This window comes from Schistocerca nitens, chromosome 6, assembly GCF_023898315.1.
Source record: "Schistocerca nitens isolate TAMUIC-IGC-003100 chromosome 6, iqSchNite1.1, whole genome shotgun sequence".
Lineage (NCBI taxonomy): Eukaryota > Metazoa > Arthropoda > Insecta > Orthoptera > Acrididae > Schistocerca > Schistocerca nitens.
In genome coordinates this window covers 245,939,010-245,963,873 of record NC_064619.1, presented here as the reverse complement: position 1 = coordinate 245,963,873, position 24,864 = coordinate 245,939,010, and positions in this window count along the sequence as shown.

The following is a 24,864-nucleotide window of genomic DNA, read 5'->3' as shown; positions in this document are numbered from 1 at the left end:
GAACTGCTCTCATTAATAAACGGTCACAACGCCCATATAGTACTAGGGACAGAAAGTTGGCTGAAACCAGACGTAAACAGTAATGAAATCCTAAACTCAGATTGGAATGTATACCGCAGAGACAGGCTGGACAGTGAAGGGAGAGGCGTGTTTATAGCGATAAGAAGTGCAATAGTATCAAAGGAAATTGACGGAGGTCCGAAATGTGAAATAATTTGGGTGAAGGTCACGGTTCAAATCAAATGGTTCAAATGGCTCTGAGCACTATGGGACTCAACTGCTGAGGTCATTAGTCCCCTAGAACTTAGAACTAGTTAAACCTAACTAACCTAAGGACATCACAAACATCCATGCCCGAGGCAGGATTCGAACCTGCGACCGTAGCGGTCTTGCGGCTCCAGACTGCAGCGCCTTTAACCGCACGGCCACTTCGGCCGGCAAGGTCACGGTTAAAGCAGGCTCAGACATGGTAATTGGATGTCTCTGTAGGCCCCCTGGCTCAGCAGCTGTTGTGGCTGAGAACCTGAAGGATAATTTGGAAAATATTTCGAGTAGATTTCCCCACCATGTTATAGTTCTGGGTGAAGATTTTAATTTGCCGTACATAGACTGGGAGATCCAAACGTTCATAACGGGTGGCAGGGACAAAGAATCCAGTAAATTTTTTTTTTAAGTGCTTTATCTGAAAACTACCTTGAGCAGTTAAACAGAGAACCGACTCGTGGCGATAACATATTAGACCTTCTGGTGACAAACAGACCCGAACTATTTGAAACAGTTAACGCAGAACAGGGAATCAGCGATCATAAAGCGGTTACTGCATCGATGATTTCAGCCGTAAATAGAAATATTAAAAAAGGTAGGAAGATTTTTCTGTTTAGCAAAAGTGACAAAAAGCAGATTTCAGAGCACCTGACGGCTCAACACAAAAGTTTTGTCTCAAGTACAGATAGTATTGAGGATCAGTGGACACAGTTCAAAACCATCGTACAATATGCGTTAGATGACTATGTGCCAAGCAAGATCGTAAGAGATGGAAAAGAGCCACCGTGGTACAACAACCGAGTTAGAAAACTGCTGCGGAAGCAAAGGGAACTTCACAGCAAACATAATCATAGCCAAAGCCTTGCAGACAAACAAAAATTACGAAAAGCGAAATGTAGTGTGAGCAGGGCTATGCGACAGGCTTTCAATGAATTCGAAAGTAAAATTATATGTACTGACTTGGCAGAAAATCCTAAGAAATTTTGGTCTATGTCGAAGAGGTAGGTGGATCAAAACAAAATGTCCAGAGACTCTGTGACCAAAATGGTACTGGAACAGAGGATGACTGACTGAAGGCCGAAATACTAGACGTCTTTTTCCGAAGTTATTTCACAGAGGAAGACTGCACTGTAGTTCCTTCTATAGATTGTCGCACAGATGACAAAATGTTAGATATCGAAATAGACGACAGAGGGATAGAGAAACAATTAAAATCGCTCAAAAGAGGAAAGGCCGCTGGACCTGATGGGATACCAGTTCGATTTTACACACAGTACGCGAAGGAATTATCCCCCCTTCTTGCAGCAGTGTACCGTAGGTCTCTAGAAGAGCGTAGCGTTCCAAAGGATTGGAAAAGGGGGCAGGTCATCCCCGTTTTCAAGAAGGGACGTCGAACAGATGTGCAGAACAATAGACCTATATCTCTAACGTCGACTCAGAGGGCCATAGACACGGGTTCACAGGTAGATGCCGTGTTTCTTGACTTCCGCAAGGCGTTCGATACAGTTACCCACAGTAGTTTAATGAACAAAGTAAGAGCATGTGGACTATCAGACCAGTTGTGTGATTGGATTGAAGAGTTCCTAGATAACAAAACGCAGCATGTCATTCTCAATGGAGAGAAGTCTTCCGAAGTAAGAGTGATTTCAGGTGTGCCGCAGGGGAGTGTCGTAGGACCGTTGCTATTCACAATATACATAAATGACCTTGTGGATGACATCGGAAGTTCACTGAGGGTTTTTGCGGATGATGCTGTAGTATATCGAGAGGTTGTAACAATGGAAAATTGTACTGAAATACAGGAGGATCTGCAGCGAATTGACGCATGGTGCAGGTAATGGCAATTGAATCTCAATGTAGACAAGTGTAATGTGCTGCGAATACATAGAAAGGAAGATCCCTTATCATTTAGCTACAATATAGCAGGTCACCAACTGGAAGTAGTTAATTCCGTAAATTATCTAGGAGTACCCATTAGTAGTGATTTAAAATGGAATGATCATATAAAGTTGATCGTCGGTAAAGCAGATGCCAGACTGAGATTCATTGGAAGAATGCTAAGGAAATGCTATCCGAAAACAAAGGAAGTAGGTTACGCTTGTTCGCCCACTGCTTGAATACTGCTCAGTAGTGTGGGACCCGTACCAGATAGGGTTGATAGAAGAGATAGAGAAGATCCAACGGAGAGCGACGCGCATCGTTACAGGATCATTTAGTAATCGCGAAAGCGTTACTGAGATGATAGATAAACTCCAGTGGAAGACTCTGCAAGAGAGACGCTCAGTAGAGCTTCTGTTAAAGTTTCGAGAACATACCCTCCCCGAGGAGTCAAGCAGTATATTGCTCCCTCCTACGTATATGTCGCGAAGAGACCATGAGGATAAAATCAGAGAGATTAGAGTCCACACAGAGGCATACCGACAATCCTTCTTTCCACGAACAATACGAGACTGGAGTAGAAGGGAGAACCGATAGAGGTACTCAAGATACCCTCCGCCACACACTGTCAGGTGGCTTGCGGAGTATGGATGTAGATGTAGATGTAGATACCGATTTAAAAGTGCTTGCAAAATACATGGAAGGAATGAACATTGAAAGTATGAAGATATCAGAATCGCGCACAATCTGCGTGGAAGGCAAGAAAACAAAACTTCCGCACAATCAGAAGACAAGACAGAAACTTCCTCTGGAGCTAGAAGCCCTTCGCAGTGATGTGGATCCTACTCGTATTACTCTCACATCTTACGGTGGGAGAGCGGTAGATCATTGCATTTATAAAAACTTCTCATTTTTCAGCTGTGCATGTGACGTAAAATAAATCCAACGTGCTGGAATGTGTTAAAGAGTATGAAACTATGACAACTGGTCATTTCAGGTTGAGAATTTGTAGATTTCACTGTGATAATAGAGAAGAATATCTGTCAAACGAAATGAAAAGCTTCTTCATAGGGAAGAGAATCCAGCGGAGCTGATTGGAAAATATTTTTCCGCACAAGAGATTGATCATTTGGCGCCCCACCACTGCCTCCTTTTCCATCGTATACTTCAAACCGTGTCCGATGTCGCTACTAATTATGATGAGCACTATATACAAATCTCGGACATCTTTGCCGTCTCTCTCAGCTTGGCGATCCAAGCGGCTGCTAGTAAACCTAATTGGGACGCGTCATGTGTAGTAATCTCTAGTGCGCCTTACACGCTCAGATATTTGCACTGAGTTGTCTGTACAAACTGTTTTCATAGGCAAATCGCGGCGTGTGAATGAACCGTCTGAGGCGTAGCAGCGTATAACGATCCTGCCTTGGAGGCGGTTAAGTGGGAGATGTGTCTCAGAGCTGGATAGTGAGAGATGGTGACGCGCGACTGGGCGCGCACGTAGTTTATGTATCAGCCGATAGAGGACAATATTGGATAGGGGGACTGTGATTTTAGTTTCGATTGTGCCCACTAGAGTGCACTAAAGAAATAGAATGTTTTTCATAAACTGTTCTAGTATTTTTATAAAGTGTTATTACGTCTTTTTATGTGTGTAAAATGTTATGTGTTTTAGCAGTATGAATGATGTGTGAGTGTGGTTTAAGGTTAATCTGAAGATAATTGTTTAACGAGTTATGTAGTAGGATTTAGTGTGAGAACATTTCGAAGAAGTATGGATATGAAAAAATGGGATTTTTGTAGAATAGATTTGTAAAGTAAGTTTATGGTAAAAGGAAAGTTAGTTCAGGTATAAATAACAATAGTAAATAACTTTATGCATAAACAAAACTTCAGCATATTAGATAATTACGTCGGTAAAAGGTACACTCGTTAGGTTTACTATTTTGCGATTGGTTACTGATGAAAAACGCGGACTGACGCGGGAGAATGTTGTTTTGCTAATGGCTGTTGAGTAAACTGACCAATGGTAAAGCAATATTTTTCGCGCGCCTTTCTTTGCTGGTAGAGAAGAGTTAGAGTATTCTAGAGAGGAGTCGAAGCCTAGCCATGAAACAGATCGGACGTGTGTAGTAGTAGTTCCGATGGAAACGATAAGCTGCCGGATCTAGCAGTGTTTCATACATCAAAAGTGTTGGAAAGTGACGGAATAATTATTCCGATGTGAGTGTAGAAATTTCGGAATTTTTAAGTGAATTTTGTGATGAGAAAAGACATATATTCCGCGTGGCGTATTGAGCAGTTCGGTGGCTAAAAACTGAGACTGCATTAGGTACCGACAAACTTAATATTTGGTGAGCATTTTCAATCAAAAACAATCAGTATTTTTGTAGCTATTACGTTTTCTGGAAATGCAACACCATAAACTTGCTAACGTGAGTGAAAGGGATTATGAGTGACTGTGTTAAGACTAGCAAGGGCTTGGCAGTGATACTTGTTCACCTTAGTTTCAGAATATATTAATTGAGGACAAAATTTCCAACCTTTCATTTCGTGTTTCTCCCGAAACTTAGATTAGTGACTTTAATTGCAGCCTCGTTCACGTCGAAGTACAGTAGGTTTCACTCGGCTTTCCTACTGGCACATTGCGCAGTTGAAGGTCCCAGCCAGACGGCTGTGGATTCGTAGCAGCAGACTCTAAGCTGGCAGTGGCTGGTGACACTTCGTCGTATTCACCAGGTCGTCCTGCAACTATAAGGCTGGCCAGATGGGCGCAGCTTCAGCAATTCCGCCCTGGGCGCAGGATCATCTCGGTAGGGCTCTGCAATGCACAAAGCATCCGGCTACAGCGCAATTGTTGGCAATGATAGTTCAGGCCCGACTTCCTCCGGTATCCTAATTAAAATGCCATTTAAAGTGTCTGCATCTTTTATGTTGTGATTGACTGTCGACAACAAACTTCATTAGAAAGTAAAATGTTCTATGAGACTGCTGTCAGTATGTCCAACTGTTGAAAGAGGGGTCGGATAAAACAGAGCCTTCGATATCATTAGTTGACTTTGGTCATGGCGTCATAACAACCACCAAAACGCAACAAAAACATGATTTCAAAATAGCAACCAGTGACATTACCCGTTCCGACGGCACCTCTGTATAAACATCCAACACAAAATCGTATAAATTCTTACTAACAGATATCGAAGTTAAAGGGATAAATGCGAGAAACTGGGAGTTTGTGGGGACACACTAAAATAAGAACGGCGAAAATCACGTCAATAGCGAAATATACACAACAAAACAACCAGTGAAACACGATACAAGTATTGGTTTCTAGGACATAAAATTAGCTCAAACCAACTTTAACAGGCATCGAAAACATCAGTTGAGGTATGTAGTTCATCTTACAAGACCGTTACCAATACGAAAAGCTACAACTCGACATCAATCAATACGTCAAAAAGCGATATCAATAAAGGTATCCAAAATTTCGGCAATAAATGAAACCAAACAATCGTGAGAACAAATGAAACGCCGTCTTCGAACACATCACTTGAGCTATGTAACTCAGTTTAAAACACCGATACCAATACAGAAAGTCAAAAACCGATAGCGGTACGAAATGAGATTCTAATACTCCTAGCCAAAACTTGCGACAGTCATCGAAACGCGGTATCGAAATAAAAAAAGGTTTATAGATTAACATTATTATACTAATAAACAGACTGAGCCTTAATCTTTCAAAGCAAGTAACAAATCAAATCAGAGAAGAATATTATATTCGAGAGAAAAAAGTATTCGTAAATAAAACCAAATTAATGTAAATTGTAACCACTGCTTTCGCTTGTTTTTTCGACGTCCAACGATAATGTGTAATATCTGACTGATGAATAACGCCACCTGTCACAACAGTTCTGCCATAGTGTAACATACATAGTCGCGTAGCTCATTGGTGTGAAAATTGTTACTGTCTGACAGTTGAAATATCACTAGCGCCCAGAGTTTTTAGTAAACTAAAGAAAGACAAATGTAGTGTCATTTTTTACTTAGTACCTATTTTTACGAAGGCACATTCGCTACCTACGGTAAAAACTACGTTACAAGTCAATATATACGATACTACTGAATTAGCACTCAACGGAGATCGTATTCAGAAATGTAGCTTTCTGTCCGCTTGGAGCGCTTCTGTCACAATCTGTAACGAAAGCGAGGAGGTGTGTTGTGACTGTACGTGTTAGACAATGGCAGTACTGCCTGGCTCAAACTGACAGACGGTATTTACAGTGGACAACACATAACGTTATTCTTAAAATTTGTGTCACGGTTACACTAACTGTATTTAATATGTAATTGTTACAGAACACTAACTCATATTTTGTTGTTAGTTTATACACGTCTTGTATTCTTTATTTTGTTTTTCGAGTTGTCGCTCTTCTTGTTCTGTAAAATACGAAATCACTATTGGACTGCTTTGCAAGCGCAATGAGTTCGGGAGGCAAACTTAACCACTATAAGAGCTACGTATCAGTGTCACTACAGCCAAGATTTTAGATGATCGGAAACGGAAGGGCAGAGGGGGGGGGGGCGGCACTATCACATTATAGACCTACTTATCTACAGTCATGATGGGTGTTCAGAAGAGAAGGTACGAAACAAAACTGTTGGTATAAATGAGGTCTTTATTGAAAAGTAATCAGCAGAGGCATGAGAGCAACTATCCCACTGTTGCAAGAGCCGAAGGATTCCGTGTTTCCAGAATTCTTGTGGCTGTGGCAGAGCCAGTCCTTGGCTGTGACCTCCATTCGTCGTCCGAGTTCAAGCTCTTCCCTTTGAGATACTTTTTAGAAGCGTCATGTCCGGGCTATAGGGCGGATGCTCAGGCTGCTCCCACTTGAACTTGGTTTTACAGATTGTGTGACCTTGGAGAAGTGTGAACGCATGTTATTATGGAGCAGAATCACTCCGTCACTGAGCAGCCCAGGGAGTTTGCTATTGATGGTCTTGCGTTCGCTACGGATTGTCTCTCAATACACGTTAACAGTTTTTTCATGCTTGAGGAATTCGATGGGTATTGGAAGTCGAAAAAGACGGTGACCATCACCTTGCCTGCTTTGGGCAAAGGCCTCACTACGTTATCCCAAAGCAGCATATGGAACTTTGAACCAGTTTGGTTTTACGTTTCGTTCTCTTTAGTTTGAACACTCATATATTCTGAAAGGTACTCGTTCGTTCTGCGTACCTTGGCTCGTACGAATAAACATGTGTGTCAATAACCCCAACAGAGACGAGACCACCGTGACGTATTATGAGAGGAAATGTTCAAACAGTATGACGTTATGCTGTAAGTTTTAGACATAAGACTCAGAAAATTAATAATTTCAGCGGTAAAATTGAACTTAAAGTGTCCGCGCCCTTTTAAGTCACATGCTGCTGTTGATAAACGTTCCCGTAGTAAACAACGGGCACTGCACAGAGCTAATGGCTCTGAGCACTATGGGGCTTAACATCTTAGGTCATCCGTCCCCTAGAACTTCGAACTACTTAAACCTAACTAACCTAAGGACATCACACACATCCATTCCCGAGGCAGGATTCGAACCTGCGACCGTAGCGTTCGTGCGGTTCCACACTGAAGCGGCCGGCCGGGGTGGCCGAGCGGTTCTAGGCGCTACAGTCTGGAACCGCGCGACCGCTACGGTCGCAGGTCCGAATCCTGCCTGGGGCATGGATGTGTGTGATGTCCTTATGTTAGTTAGGTTTAAGTAGTTCTAAGTTCTAGGGGACTGATGACCACAGAAGTTAAGTCCCATAGTGCTCAGAGCCATTTTTTGAACCACACTGAAGCGCCTAGAACCACGCGGCCACATCGACCGTCATAGAGCTAATCATCAATATGATGTGAGCAGTCAACCATATTGTCGTTCGTAATTTCCTATGCCTCGTAAAAGAAGTTAGCTGGTTTTTTTTTTTCGCTCGCAGAAATTTAAGCTGCTCTATTAGGTTCCACCCTAACCACAACCACGGAAATACCGATACGGAAAAACAAGCAAATATTTGTGACTACCAAGCTTATGAATTTTGTTGCTGCTCGTTTCACTAGCAACAATTTAAGCTGTGCTATTATGTACCATCCTAGCCACAAACTCGTAAATCACCATACATTTCGGAGAAAACAGCTAAATATTAACAAAACAAGATTATAAATGACCGTTGGGTCTCAACCTAACCAAAACCCCGGAAATCGAGACATTCTGAAAAAAAAATGATTAGGCCTACATTGAGCAATTCTCATTGGCTACCGTATGCTATCACCCAAATGCAGCAGTTCCCAACCTGGAGGTCATTACCCCCTAAGGGTTAAAATGAAATTTTCTGGGAGGTAAAAACAAAAAGGTTCAATTGTGTTTCGTTAATGAAACTAAATTCTTTTCAAAATATCGTTACTGTTATCATTTCATACTGATTACTTAAGTTAACAATAACTACACATTTTTGAAATACCAGCATTAACGCGTGACATAATATTGTGGAAGTTACAGTTTGTAAAACTGGATGAGAATGCCCTCAGGTGTCCACCCACTAGACACAAAGGCCTACTGTCCACATTGTACGATGCATCTATGACAGTAAAATTGAGGCATATGCATTACATTTGCTTAAATATCTCCTGAAAATGCCTACTACGAATTAACAGAAGTGACCCAAAATGGAACAGAAATTACTTCATTATCTACTTTGAACAGCTAAAGGAACTAATGGATAGCAAAACACTACAGTAATTATGTACTTGCTGCTACACTGCTGTAGAGCCTACGCTGTATTATCGTTATTATTATTATTAGTCTAAGTGGTCACACACAAAGCAGTGGCAGCCTGAAGTCTTCCACTTTCTATCAGTTTAGAAGTAAAGAGCCCAGTAATGAAGTGATGAACGAGCAGTAAGTATCATGCTCACATTTTAACTTGGTTGCTCTTAAATTGGAGTGCATGGAATCGAAGTGAGTGTGAGAAAGAGTTGCGGTAGCACTCGCCACGCCCTGAAAATTGCTTTATCATTCTAGAAGAAAAGGTTAGAAACAAGCAGCACCAATTGTCTCATTGACTCATTACTTCATGGTTCAATAAATTACTTACAAAAGCTATACAACGATTTATCTGTTTGTCTTTCGTCATTTGATAATGAAAGTGTTAAAAGGAAATTGTTTTTCATTATTAAGTTTGGTAAAATCCTAATGTTTGTGGTGGGAGAGGGACGAGGGTGTTACCAGCCACTACCTGAATACACTTAGGGGTAATTGTCTCAGAAAGGTTGGAAAACACTGCCCTATTGTCTACGGCCAACGACAACCAATTGGTAACACCAGCACACAGCGGATGAGCCATGTACACGATAAACGTACTTTGTCTTCAGCGGTACTGCTATTATCGCGTATTTCTTCTAAAAGCTTCTGTTTAAAATATTACATATGTGTGGCATAACGCACTTTCCACAAAAATCCTAAATTCTAGCTAGCGTATAACTATACCGCTCAAAAACTCAAATAATGACACGTAAAGTAGACTCTATAAATACATAACATTTCTTTTGAGACGGAGCGATTTGATATTAATTTTTTGCTATGTACTTACCAAAAATCCGTAGAAGTTAAATTTGTTCTTCAGTTACTGTCTGCATCTTCTTGCGGCATCCTTTCCTAAGTCGCTCAGTCGTAGAAATACGAAGCCACATAGCTGATCATTTTGCAGTTTTTACACCAAAACAAATTGTTGTCATTAAGCAATATAATTTATAACGACTCGTGAAAGTAAGAGCACTCTGGAGGAAATTGTGTCTGCGAAACTGATCAATTAGCCTGCGACTCGTGCGCTACAGTGAGACGAATAATGTGAACGAACTGTAGCTCATGTGCCGAACAAGTTATCCAAGGGCTCCATGTTTCGCCACAGGAATTTTTGTCATAGAGTCCACAACCATGGAATACTTTTATCCTTCAGAAATGAGTTCCAGAGATAAAGCAGTTTTCAATAAACTGGCTTCACATTTAAGAAAGGGTTGATTCTTAGTCGCTTCTCAGTAACTTTTAAGGACTGACACTGGATAAAAATTTGAGCATGAACTGAAGATTTAATTTTATAGCTGAAAAGTTACTAATTTTAAGTCCCAGGTCTTGACTGTAACAGTAGGCTCCGTTCATATTCTTCCACTGACATTATTTTTTTTTCCTAAAATAGCGACTTAACTAAATTACTCCACGTTTGGCTGCAAACGTTTTTATCATTCCTAACCTCAGGCAATGTTTTTTCACACGCAGTACGTGAACTACTCTCACATCCATGTTACCGCGTACGATATATTTATCAGCTGGCTTGATAATAAAATAAATGCGCAATAATGTATAGTAATGTAATGCCAGTGTAACACGCCTGAGCGAATGAACATTCGAAGAAAACTCGCCAGTGCTCAATACCATTCGTTTGCGTCTGTGAACTAGCGTTTACACAGGAGAGAACGGACGAGGACACAACAAAGCGAATACAGCCAACGATCGCTGTGGGTTTTTTTTCCACTAATAATAGGCACACAGTCTAATACATATAGTAGCGATATTCTCTGCTGAGAAAGCTGTTACTGTTCGACAGCTGGCGCGACACTAGCGCCCCAAGTGATGAGAAAGCAGACACACGCGTTGTTTTGCTTCCAAGAGTTAATGTAATATCAGAAGATATGAATTAAACAGTCAAATCTCTCTGATGTTGTTACATGAGGTACTAGCTACTCATGAAGAATTACAGTCGAATTTATGTATAATTGCTGGTTATTCTGCTGATAGCAAGATAATACAAATACATATTTCAAGCATAAGAAGCACATATTTCTAATGTTGCCTGTTCTTATTATGATAGGCACTCTTCTTGACACATAACAATTATGTATAGTGTTTAATGATTCGCATATTCTTATACTTCATTCGACTTTCTGATACACGAATATTTCTATAAAAGCAATTACTTTTGCTTCAAAAGCGAGTGTGTGAAGATCCTTCTGCCGTTTGCGGCTCAGGCATAGCAACAAATGTGCAATTGGTGTCTTCTGCTTTAGAAAACAGTTTTATTGGTTTTGGCGTTTTATTATCACGTCTGTGCGGTTTTGCCTTCAGCTACAGTTGTGGTGATTTATATGGTACATTACATACAAGTTTCATATGTTTTCAAACAGATAAAAGATGTATTTCTGCAAAAATCAGGTCTTCTGCTGTTTATTAGCCACTTTTTTGTTCTTAAATGAAAACGACACTATTTAAGTAAATTCCTGTAGGCTACAAGAAAAGCGTAGATAAACTGTCCTGTAATGCCTCGCTTCATGCCTCTCATGTTACCGATTCATACTTCTCACATTTCTTAGGAAACCTAAAAGAAGACGAGAGTGGTATCTTTATCCTGTTGCTGCTGCAATTTACTGCGCTACAAATCGATATAAACAATTAAGATTCAATTTTGCTTTCAGAAAGTCCCGTCGAACTCAACAGCATGACTTGCTATAGTTCAATTCATTTATCTTGGCGGTTCGCGCATGCCGGCCCAGACGCGGGAGATTGCTGCGTTGCCAGTTGTATGCGCCAAGAGAAGCAGCGGCGGCATAGTATAGTATAGTTCGCAAACTTACGTTTGGGGGGGGGGGGGGAGTGCGCAGTGATTTTGTCAACATTGCACTGCTCGCCTGTGCAGACACATGGTGTTTCAACTACTTTGACACACTTTATCATTCGATTTCACAAAAAACTATTTGGCCCAAAAATTTGATTTTTACACATCTTCTTGACTGATACCTTCCCCACATAAATGACTTAATTTTGTTTCGATGTTCAACGCAGTTATTGTGCAGCATTAGATATAGTAAACCATTGCACGAAATTTTGAAGAGTTTGCAGAGTCCATAGCGTATACTTTCCGTATGGTCGATTTTAGTTGCCACTAGAAATTTCAAAAAATTACATTCAAATGAATAAAATTCATGAAGTAAGACACTTCGATATTGTTTTTAAATAAAGTTAAGCAACAAACAAGGTTTGAACTCAGAACCTTTTGCTTAACAGTCATAAACTTTAACCATTACGCTAACGCAGCTCGTCATTCAATAGGTCTCCCAGAGGACTTTAAAATATCACGCAAAACACCAACAAGCACTGTTGGTATGACTATGAATTACTCACGTTTCGTCGAAGTACAATAGGAAATAAACAATTACCGCTGTTCTTTATTGCGAAAAAGCGGTTAGTGAGAATGATACAAACGCCTTTCCTTGATATCTACGGAATTAGGAGGCTTATTGCTTGTTTGGTTTAATTAATTAGTAGAATATGAAGCAATTGGTATAAAGAATGCTTTTTCCAAACTTTCTATAAAAGAAAGTCTGCTATCAAGACAGTGCTTTTGTTCAATTACTTTATTTATGACTGAACGTTTCTAAAACTGAAGACACTCATTCGTGCTCTGCACTGCATTTGAGCTCTGGCAACGTCGTTCTCTGTTCATTGGCTGACTGTGTTTTGTGACGTCAGATGTGCAGAATGAGCCTAAACTCGGCCGCCGTCGTAAATGACGCGCATTTTAGTCGCTTGGAGCGCTGCTTTCGCAGTGGGTATCAAAAGCAAGATGGCCTCTCGCAGGTGTTATATTAGACAGTGATACAACATTCTATAGTTGGAGACATGATGCATAACTTTGATGTGGGGATTATTTTTCATGACGAGTGCAGTGCTTTTGGCGAAGTAAGCAAATTGTGTAGGAAAAGAATAATTTATTCGCTAAATTTGCACGTGAACATCACATGGCGTGGAGCTATTGTAAGTAACAATTTAAGCCCCAGCTTTCCTTAACATGATTCCAAAACTTCGAACGTTGACACTTTTCACCGGCTTCTCATTACAGTTGGGTAGGAAATTTAAAAGCAGTACACTAACTGCCGACGAACAAAATATTCTCATATTCTGATTAACCATTTAGACTATGGTTATTAGCAGCTAGAGATATTGTGTTAGAGATGCTTTCGTATTTCAATAACTGTTATATCTCAGGTAGTATCTGCTGACTGCAGTGACTTACACAAAGAACTTCAAGAACTTTACTACACTGATGGAGTGAAAAAGACAACTTGTGAATAATAGAAAGCAGTTGTACCACAACATTTTCATAAGATGTAAAACGTCTTAGTCTATGTTGCTAAACTAAAGTCAAGAAATGATATTCAAAATATGTTAGGTGAAAAAAGAAAAATTAAGAACAATAGGCTATATTATGAACCAAAAAAACGAAACCAAGGGGTGAAACAAGTTTTGTAATTTTCTGTAGTGCACAGTAACAAACACCTTATAATGTTCTAATTTTGTACCAATTCTCACAGTCCTATGATGAGCCATTTTTCAGCTAGACCATTTTCCCCTTAAAAACATTAGGTGATCAATCTTCATTTTTAAAAATGCAAAACTTAATACCTTATAAAGTATTTGGGTTAGAATTTTTTTCTTGCTTTTTCCAAAATGCTTCGTTAAGAAGACAGAAAAAAACAAATTTGGTATGAAAGTAAATTAGAAGCAAGTTTACGTGTAGCAGTGAAGTAAGTGATATTAGATGGTGGTCTTTAATTTTTTACAGTACTGTACATATGAAGGACATAATGTCAATAAAATATGATCAATGAAACGTGTCATACAGTCACATAGGCTATTGACAAAAATCTGCTATACAGTTTCCTAGAGGACAGCTAGCGTGATTCCGGGTAATTCATTTTTATTTATCATCAAAATGTCTAGCATAACATGGATACATTAGTCATGTAATTACAGTTACCACGAACCTAAGCAAAGAGAATGATGAAGTATTTTGCAATTATTTTATATTAATCAGCAAAATAAGTACTTAATGTTTCAGATCTTTCTTCCTTTGGCAGTTGTGCTTTGGATCTCTTTGATCGTAGAAGCACCTACGATGTCTGTAACTTCTGTTAACAACATGGCACTCACTTCACACCAATCCCTCGCTCACGCAACTTTTATCAACGACAGAAGTTGACGAGATAGCAGACGAAAATTTTGTGTACTGCTAGCGCCGAAGCGGAGAGGACACTATCTTGCTTTGATGGTTTGCTAAGAGACCGACAGCCAGCGGAACAGAGCTAACACTAGTGAATAAGAACTGAACACGACTGGATGCAGTTTCTCGCGCTCGCCCATAGTTCACACAAAAGAACATTTGAGTTTGTTGATGCTCGTCCGCTTGGGTTTGCACCGGTGTAAACCAGGCTTCCTACACTCTAGAACGGTAATTAGTACCAAACAGTCTGCTTCAGCTGTACGCACTTCGATGTTTATGCTAATAAATGAAGCTCATTAACATCCCTAAGAAGTGTGTTACAGGAATAACGCCATGAAGCAGTTTCAGCAATTTTTTATTTTTAGAAATAATTCTCAGAAGAAATATGTAATCAGCATTTATCTGTAATAACTTCTTGACGATGCAATCTATGTACCATTCAGAGCAATTTGTCTACTGAATCTAAAGTTTACGTCGTGAGAGAAATCGACTGCATAGTTTGTGGAAATGTTTTCTGCCCGCACTTGGTTAGTGCTCTCAGTTTTTTTTTTTTTTTCTCCAAACGTTTTAAAATTTCTCACGATAACGAAGGCTGACTATGTCTCAGCGGCAGATGACATTCATCTTCAGTTTCTTCAAGTGGGGTCACACCAGTACTTAGTCTACAAAATAACGTCTGAGTATATATTAGTATGTTGTAATTCTTGTTTTTACAGGTAGGCAGGAGCAGGAATCGTGTAGTTTACGTGTATGTCCGTGCCACATAGGCCACCGTATGGATTTTGGCGTAGGGTCAATTTCCAAGTGAAAGGAGGCCTGTAACTGCCTCTAATGACGTGACAACATCACACGCACTGGTGCGATGGCGCTAACGCTTCACTGTTTCATTTCCAATATGAAGTTTTTCTGAAAAAGTATAAATTGTCACATATTGTGCATTTCATTTCACACAGATTATATTACCCTGCAATGAAAACGAGAAGAGGGAATAAAAATTACAAACACTCTTCAAGGTATTGCTTTAAACACATTCTTCCTTCAAGATGATAACTTCCCTTATTTTCAAGCTTTGGTGAAACGTACAGCTTTTGGATCTAGATCTTGCGTCAAAAATAGAGTTTTTTCACGTGATATAGAAAAACAAAAATTCCTAACGGACAGCTAGCAAGATAATGACAGATCGCTACACAGAAAGCTGCATTTTTGACTTCCGTTGGTTACAAGCCGGTCGCTCCTTATTTTAAAGTCATTGTTTGCGAAATTATTTCTCAAGATGTATCATGTTTTTAAAGTGATTTTTTTCGCAACTTTACCGTAAGTACGTGTCCGAAGTAAGCGAGTTGTCAGCACCGGCTGCAACACTCTTTTCCATGTGACAAATCTGCATGAGAAACTGCTTGTACCCACTTAGATATGAAAATTTTGACATGTTTCTTTCCTTGTCCGTCCTATAATTTACAGTACAACCCATTACAAGGTAGTTACGCTCTGTGTGAAGTAACTAACACAAGTGACAGACCGATTCTTGATTTCAAAATCAAGAAAAAACCTACAGCACACGATGGAACAAGGACTTCTTATATAATAAATTGTACGAAATTGTAGGAAATGCAATCCGAAAACAAAGGAAGTAGGTTACAGAACGCTTGTTCGCCCACTGCTTGAATACTGCTCATCAGTGTGGGATCCGTACCAGATAGGGCTGACAGAAGAGATAGAAAAGATCCAACGGAGAGCAGCGCGCTTCGTTACAGGATCATTTAGTAATCGTGAAGGCGTTACGGAGATGATAGATAAACTCCAGTGGAAGACTCTGCAGGAGAGACGCTCAGTAGCTCGGTAATGGCTTTTGTTGAAGTTTCGAGAACATACCTTCACCGAGGAGTCAAGCAGTATGTTGCTCCCTCCTACGTATATCTCGCGAAGAGACCATGAGGATAAAATCAGAGAGATTAGAGCCCACACAGAGGCATACCGACAATCCTTCTTTACACGAACAATACGAGACTGGAATAGAAGGGAGAACCGATAGAGGTACTCAAGGTACCCTCCGCCACACACCGTCAGGTGGCTTGCGGATTATGGATGTAGATGTACGTACCTAGCCTTTCTGTCAGTTTGAGGACAGTTTCGTGATACGAAGACACAGGCATTCTGAAAAAAAAAGTTCAACTCTTAAATCTCGTACGCAGGCAGTGATCCTTGCGCAAACGTTCATCACTGACCGAATGCGTAGAGAGCACAGCTAAAGGTCTACGGGACTGGCACTCCAGGATTCACCTGGGCGCGGTACTGCTTCGTGACGTCACGAAGGTCACCTGTCAGTTGTCACACGCTCTGTTTCCCGTACTCCCTGCCTATTCCTGCTGGGTGATACAAGAGAAGAAATATTGTCCCTCTATAAGTCTCATTTCTGTAATTCTAGTTTTGTGGTTGTTAGATGAGGTGTTTGTTGAAGAAACTATATATTTCTTGACTTGTAATAGAAGGGCTTTCAGTATTTTGACAGTTATACTCTCCATGTCGCACAGCAACTTTCTTACTGTGTCTTTGATTTTGTTGCGTGGAGCATTTATGTCATGCTGTCGTATTGACACAAGAAAACATGACGAAGGGCACATCTCTTCTTTGGACATCTCCTGTCTCTCATATTAATATAACCTGAATAGGGGCGCAGAAGACGTGAAGATCCAAGCTTCGATTCTGTGGGGAGGGGTCACAGATAGTTACTGTCTCGTCTATCCTCAAAGATAAATCGTCATCACCCCCTCTTTTAATGTGCCACATTTCTATATGATTTTCATAGTAATAATAATAATAAACTGTTTAATTACAATGATATACCAGTGTATAAAATGTTTTAATGTAGTGTAATGTAGCAGATTAGTGGGCCACTTTATCCTCGTCTTTAGTAGGGCATGTGTTCCAAATATACTGAGTGTAATAATCTCACGTAATCGTACCTTAATTGTTACATGGGTTCTCTAATATTATCACAATTAACGAAGCATAACAATATGTCAAAATATTACTGTTGGATCTAAAACTGTTTTTGGGGCGTTTTCAAGGTTGCACGAAAACATGAAATTGCTTTAAAATATGTACGATGTGCTAACTGACTGTAATAATTTACTCAACAATTGTTCTGTCTTCTATGAGAATGTTGTGAACCGTAATCATTAAGTAATTAAAGTATAATTCAACATTAATAAAAAGTAAATGAACATTTGAAGTAAAAAAGGCTTAAAGTGCTGCAATCACGAATTTGAGAAAATGAGTTTTAAGTATAGTAGGCAATTAATGGTCATAATTTCAGTTTTAATGTTTTTATTTGAAAGTTCTGCATAGTAAAGATCTTTTTCGAAAGGAACTTATTAACATTAGATTGCAGTAGTATGACAAGCTTGATGAAAGTAGAAATTCAGGGACCCTAAGCTCCATCATTCAATACTCAGCAAAAAGGTAGTAAAGAGAACAAACGAATAAAAAGAATAGTTTTATTTTCTCACTCTGAAGGTCATTCCTTAACGCTGTCATAGAAACGCTTAGAATTATCCAGTCACTAGATCATTTGTGTCAAATATTTCTTCTTTTCATCAGAGATGTGTCTTGTAACATCCTGGTCAGGTAGCTGCATTTTCTTGATCTCTTGTTTTTTTTTTTTTTTTTTTTTTTTTTTTTTTTTTTTAAAGTTGATAGCTTCCCAGCCCAAAAGGAACCTGTGGTTTATTTCTTCAAAAACGCTGGTCGTAACTAGGTACATCCAGAGAAAGTGAATTACTCTGGTTTTGTTATGGCTCCAACGATTGTCATTCCATATTATCAGTTTTTCCTTTAAAGATGCGCCATTTTGCAAAGATTTTAAACAAACATAAACAATTTCATCAACGCCATGCCCTGTCAAACTTCCGTGCCACAAAGTCATCATTGATATCAGCAGTATACATACGGGAGTTGTAAACTGCAAGCTGGCTGAGGTAAAACATTTGAGTACATATCAAATTTGGAACGAACAGGACTTGTGTGGAAATCAACAGATGCTGTTTAGGTAACATTACTAGGCTTCTGGGATTCATTTTGCTTCATTATAGTCGTAGTTTTTTCAACCTTGTGTTGATGTAACTCCAGGAGGGCCGTCAGTTTCTTTTCCTCATGCTGGTTACTGAGAATCTGTACCGTGCCACAAGTGCCTGAACGAGGATGGTGAAAAGAGGAGTTAGGCAAATTTTTATTAAAAGTATAACAATACAAACAGTATTCCACTTGTGAATCACTCTTGATGTTCTTGAAGGCTCTGAACATTCGATTTACATTAATAGTGGACTTAGATATTCCTTTTCTATCTTGTACCTGCAGCGGAGTGTACGCTGATGTATGCCAGAAGTTTCATATCAGCACACACTCCGCTGCAAAGTGAAAATCTCATTATGGAAACATCCCCCAGGCTGTGGCTAAGCCATGTCTCTACAATATCCTTTCTTCCAGGACTGCTAGTTCTGCAAGGTTCGCAGGAGAGCTGGATACTGTCAGCATCCAAGACAGCAGTTGACTTGCACATATTCCTGTTACCTCAGTAGACGTACAGCAGAATGTTGTGAAAAACCACGCAGCAACTGTTTTGTAAGGCATTCGTTAGCTGACACCACATGACTTTGATAGGTAAAGAGTACATAAAAGCACATTGTAAATACTGTTTGATAGAGTTTAAAATACATTATGCGCAGGGGGTCAAACGCACGTTGCATTCGGTAGTTGCATATTGTAGTCCCCAAGCTGATAGGATAATACTCTTTAGCTAAGGAGAACGCAAAGTTTATCATAGACACTTGTCCAGACACTTTATAAAAATCTATTATAGTGGTTGCTGATAACCTTGGAGTCGTCGCACCTGGGCCTGTGATACGATATATGTGAATTTATTACTTTATATTTGGTGGTCACCCACGTTAAACAATCTTTTCCAGCCTCCTTATCGTGGTCTGTGAAAAATTAGTTTTCCGTCTATCCCAGTGCATACATCACGGCTTTTCCTCGTATTCCTCTTGCTGTCACACACATGTTCTCAAGTACAAGAATTTTCCTACACAAGGCACACATGTAAGACTCATTCCTCCTCAATTTTCCTGTATTTTGGCGTGTTTTCCCTAAATTTATACGTATTTTCCGTCAGTTTTAGCGACCGTAATGTCGTTATGGTTTCTACGTCAGCGGAAGTTGCAACAAATCCAAAGAAACAGCGTAGAGTTTTCTTGTTTGGGAAAGCAAATAAAAGTGTCATTGATAAATATCTTCGTAGTCAGATCAAGCATTCACCGCGGGACACAAAGATATTGAGCATCTTTGATCGGAATTTAAAGGAAATTGTCCACCACGTACTAAAGAAGTATGTGCCTAGCAAAAATATAGATGAGGGAAAGGATCCACCTTGTTACAACAAACATATTAGGAAGTTGCTGAGAAAGCAGAGAATTTTTCGCAGTCGTTTTAAACGTAGTCAATGCCCCGCTGACAAACAGAAATTATGCGAAATGAAAGCAGCTGTCAAAAGGTGAATGAGAGATTCTTTTAACGAATTTGAAAGCAATATTTTATCTGCAGATTCTAAAAATAACCCCCCCCCCCTAAAATTTTGGTCGTACGTAGAATCTATGAACGCTACAAATAATTCAATACCTTTTCTTGCTGATAGTACGGGTAATGTAACGGATGATGGTAAACAGAAGGCCGAAATTCTAAACCTAGCTTTCAAACACTCGTTTACGGTAGTGGACTTCCAATTATCGAACAAACGCAAGGATGGCTGACATAGTGTTTTGTGTATGTGGGATTGTAAAACAGGTAAGATCCTTCGACGCCAGGAAGGCATCTGGCCCAGACGTTATCCCTGTAAGATTATATGTTGACTATGCTACAAATATAGCACTATTCTTATCCATCATCTATCAGAGATCATTAGAACAGCGGAAATTTCCACTGGACTGGAAGAAGGTCCAGGTCACAGCAATCTATAAAAAGGGTAGAAAATCGGATGCACATAATTACCGGCCAATTTCACTGACATCTATTTGTTGTTGAAACGTCCCCTTAGAACAATTATACATGACTGTGCTTAAACTGACACACAATATTTTTAGCGCAACGCAATCTGACTTTCAAAAATCCCTACAAAAGAATGGCCCTGACTAACATTAACCTATATCTTTCACAAATCACTTACCTCACAAAAATCTTCGCTACTCGAACTACTGCAATACAGCGAGCGCCACTACTGCCAGCTAAATAAAAGATTCAAACTACGGAAGGCACTAACTACTGATAGGCATAGTTAGCAAATGAAAGATTTTAATAGAGAACAAACAATGTATTTACCTTAATAGTGTTGAAAAATCATAATATACATAGCAGTTCATGACATCCAGTCTTACAAATTTCAAAACTCCGCCATTTCTCTCCCCACATCCACCACTGCTGGCGGCTCACCTCCAACTGCGCAACGCTACGCGCTGTTCACATCCAGCTGCCCAACACTACAATGGCAGACAACAATGCAAACTAGCCACAGACTGCACACAGCACAGCCAGTGATTTTCATACAGAGCGCTACGTAACGTTGCCAATACGAAAACCTAAACAGCCTACTTACATAGCCCCCATGCTCCCCACAAAAAAATTTTACAAATTGTTTTGGGCAGTGGCCAATAATGATTTGATAAAATTTTTCATAATTACAATAACAAAGATATCAAATGCACACACTTGTCGATACAATGTTGGTCAAAAGCTAAAATTTTCTCAGTCCATAAAGACGGTCCTGATCATTCATCACAGTAAAATTGCAGTGTTTTTCTCAAATTCTGAGCAGTAAAAGAAAATGCACACGGAAGTAGTGGATTTCCATGCAGTCTTGAAGAATTAGTGTTGTCCTTCCAACGGAAAGACAGTGCTGACTCTCGACATGCAGACAGGTAATGGGCCACAACAGAGCAAACCCACAGCAGAGTCATTCGAAGTTTTGAAGAATATTGGTAGGTAGGTCATCACAGAGTAGACCCACTGTAGTCCTGGTAGAGATTACGGTATTGGTGGGCAACCAGAGGTGCAGACCCACTGCAGTCCTTGTAGAAATAATGGTTCTGGTGAGTCAGCAAAGGTGTAGACCCACTGTAGTCCTTGTAGAAATAATGGTATTGGTGGGTCATCAAAGATGCAGACCCACTGTAGTCCTTGTAGAGATGGCCAGCAGCCATCTGTTGTGACTGTGCAGGTGCACAATCACCATTGAAGAGTCTTGCGGATAATATAGCAAGTCCATAACCACCACTTGTGCACTCACAAAGTTTTTGGAATTGTCCTTAGAACCAGCAATGCTGTTATCCAGTCCCTCGCTGAATTATTAACACACGTGCAAACACTAACAGTCCCTACTTCTCACATATTGTCCATATACTATGACCAACAGAAACATGTGCAGTGAAATGTAACTTACAAGTTACTTAATTTGATGAATTGATGTCAATTACAATTTTATAACATAAGAATACAATTACAAAGGTACAAAATACATCATTAAAGAACATAACAATACAGATAACATTTGTAGTACAGGCTTTACAAAAGAATCGAAATAACATATACATCAGTGTTACAGGAATTATGACATGAGTACATACATAAAAGATCAGAATAACTTTCGAAACATCAACTTCACACATGAGCATTAAAACAGAACAGAATAAATAATGTCTAAACATTTTTACAAAGAAAATAACATATTATCAGAAAAATTCTACAACATAACTCTTATTAGCTAAACACATTAAGACAGGAAAAACACAAATTCACATAGTGTAATAACACAAAAATACAGGACAGGGTTTGTTTTCAGTGTGACATTTGGTACTGCAGTCCACCCCAAAACTTCATTCCATATATCTTTCCTCTTATTTCAACATTTGTTTCCACCAAAAAAATTCTATCCAAGCATGCTTTCTGTATTTATATGCTCACACATTTCTTACCTCATTATTTATTTTCCATTATTTTACCTCATCACTTATTTCCAAGAAAATCCAACCTAAACCTGTTGTCCCTAAACCCTACTTTTTTGGTTCATATCCTCTTTCAAAATACTTTTTTGGCCAAACCATTTTCTTATAGCTTCTCAATGCATTTCTTCCAATTCATCACAACTTGTTCTCTTATATGGCCTACTCCTTTTTAAGCTAACTTAAATCTACTGAGCTCAGATGCTAAACTAAGGGACGAGGCAATGCAGCAGCACAAAACAATTAACACAAACAGCAATGACAAAAAAATTCAAATTGGCAAAGAAAGCTACAGTAAATCTAAATTACCAAGCAAATGCAACATTACAACTAATATGAGCCAATGTGCAGCAAGAAGAAAAATAAATCAGTAGTAAAACTGGCTTAACAGAGTAATACAAAGTGAAATTTAGTAGCACTATGCCTGGCAAACAGCAGCAGCAAATGCAGTAACTAATATGTAAATATGACAAAGCACAAGCAGAAATAATATTACACTAAAGACAACAATGCAGATAAGGGAAATGTAAATTCACATCTTAATGTTTACGTAATAAAAGTGGTGCACCATAAGAAGTTATTCTACCAAAAAAAATTACCAAGTAGTTGAAAAGAAAATTCCGTATGTAATTCCTGTGAAGGGAAATGTCTTTTTATGCTCCTTCATTTCTTTGAATAGATCATAAAATTATTAACTGGATCTGTAGGCATAAAATATTTATATTAGTACATCTATTAAATTTTATTTTAACCAATGCTGCAGTGCAGCTAGAAACAAGATATTAAATGAAATGAGCAAATATGTATATAAAGCAACATATGAAACATCATTCACTAGGCAAATGTCGTCTCCAAAGGCAGAAAAAATCTCTCAACTAGAAAGACAATATATGTAAAATGTTTCTCATCGTGTCATTAGGCATTTTAGTAAATATCATAAATTAAGAGCTCCACAGTGTAATCATATGTTTTCAAGTTCGAGCGGGTCGTCTTTGCGATGCTTTCTAGAAAGGAATGTCAATAGCGAGGTTAATGGTCTCTTTTTTATTTTTCCACCTAATGGATTTTTCTTCAGGCAGGTGGCACAGTTAGGCACTCACGACGCATTACGTGAAGGTCACTTAACTTTCTTACCGAAATATTTACGACAGCAGTGACAGTCTCTTATAAAAATTTCACAGCTCCAGAATTTGCGTTGCAAATATGTAGAAACAAAATCCTATAAATATAACAGTGTCCAAAAATATTTTCGTTGGCATTGTAATACATTCACACATTTACACATTTCATAATTCTTAAAGTACGATTCTTGGTTTCCAACATCCTTTTCCACAAATCAGAGTCCCTAACCACTACTCATTATTCCTTACCTTATTACACACATACATATTCGTCGACACTTCTTCAATATTTCATCTTAATAAATACGTAGCATAATCGAATTCCCCATATAGCATCAGCTTATTGATCATAAACACACCGCAACAGTGTAATATACATCGTCATCATAACATCATGACACCTCAGTCAAATCTCAAAAACGTCGTAGCTTTCTGCAATAATGTCAAAACCTAAAAAAAATTCTCTGCTCATTTCAATAGTGTCATCTACCTCAAACGTACTTTAAAAATCGTGATCCCATACCAAATATATCATTCAAAGCTCTCATATTATCACAATGGGTCCGAAAAAATATGAACAGTTCACAAAGTACAGACAAAATACAATTTCGTAAGTGTGAAGTTATCCAACGGTGTAATTACGTAAACATCTGTCACTGTCGTAGTAAAAAAGTTTGTCTCTCTCAGTTAAATGATCAGATAGCTGTGTAATTATGTGTTAGAGAAATATGGTACTGATGTGTAAAGTTGTGTAAGCAAATAGCATATTAAACTTCCTGGCAGATTAAAACTGTGTGCCTGACCGAGACTCGAACTCGGGACCTTTGCCTTTCGCGGGCAAGTGCTCTACCAACTGAGCTACCGAAGCACGACTCACGCCCGGTACTCACAGCTTTACTTCTGCCAGTACCTCGTCTCCTACCTTCCAAACTTTACAGAAGCTTCTGTAAAGTTTGGAAGGTAGGAGACGAGGTACTGGCAGAAGTAAAGCTGTGAGTACCGGGCGTGAGTCGTGCTTCGGTAGCTCAGTGGTAGAGCACTTGCCCGCGAAAGGCAAAGGTCCCGAGTTCGAGTCTCGGTCGGGCACACAGTTTTAATCTGCCAGGAAGTTTCATATCAGCTCACACTCCGCTGCAGAGTGAAAATCTCATTCTGAAATAGCATATTAGCTAGGGCTCCTTGTGCTTGCCAAACACATGGTACACAAAATAAACGTGTATCCCCCTGAGGATTAATGTAATTATACCCTCAGGTGTTACAGATTACAGCAATGGAATGAAATGTATCACGGAAAACCTTTGTATCATTGTACTTCAAATATCTTTAAAAATAAATGATTTAAGTGCAAAATCAATCACTCAAATACGTGTCCTGTAGCGCTAAATGTGCGTCTTGTTGTAAGATAATCTCTGTGGAAGTCTCATAGTTATCGTCATCCGAAAGCTAAGTTCTGTAGAAGTCAATGTACTTAC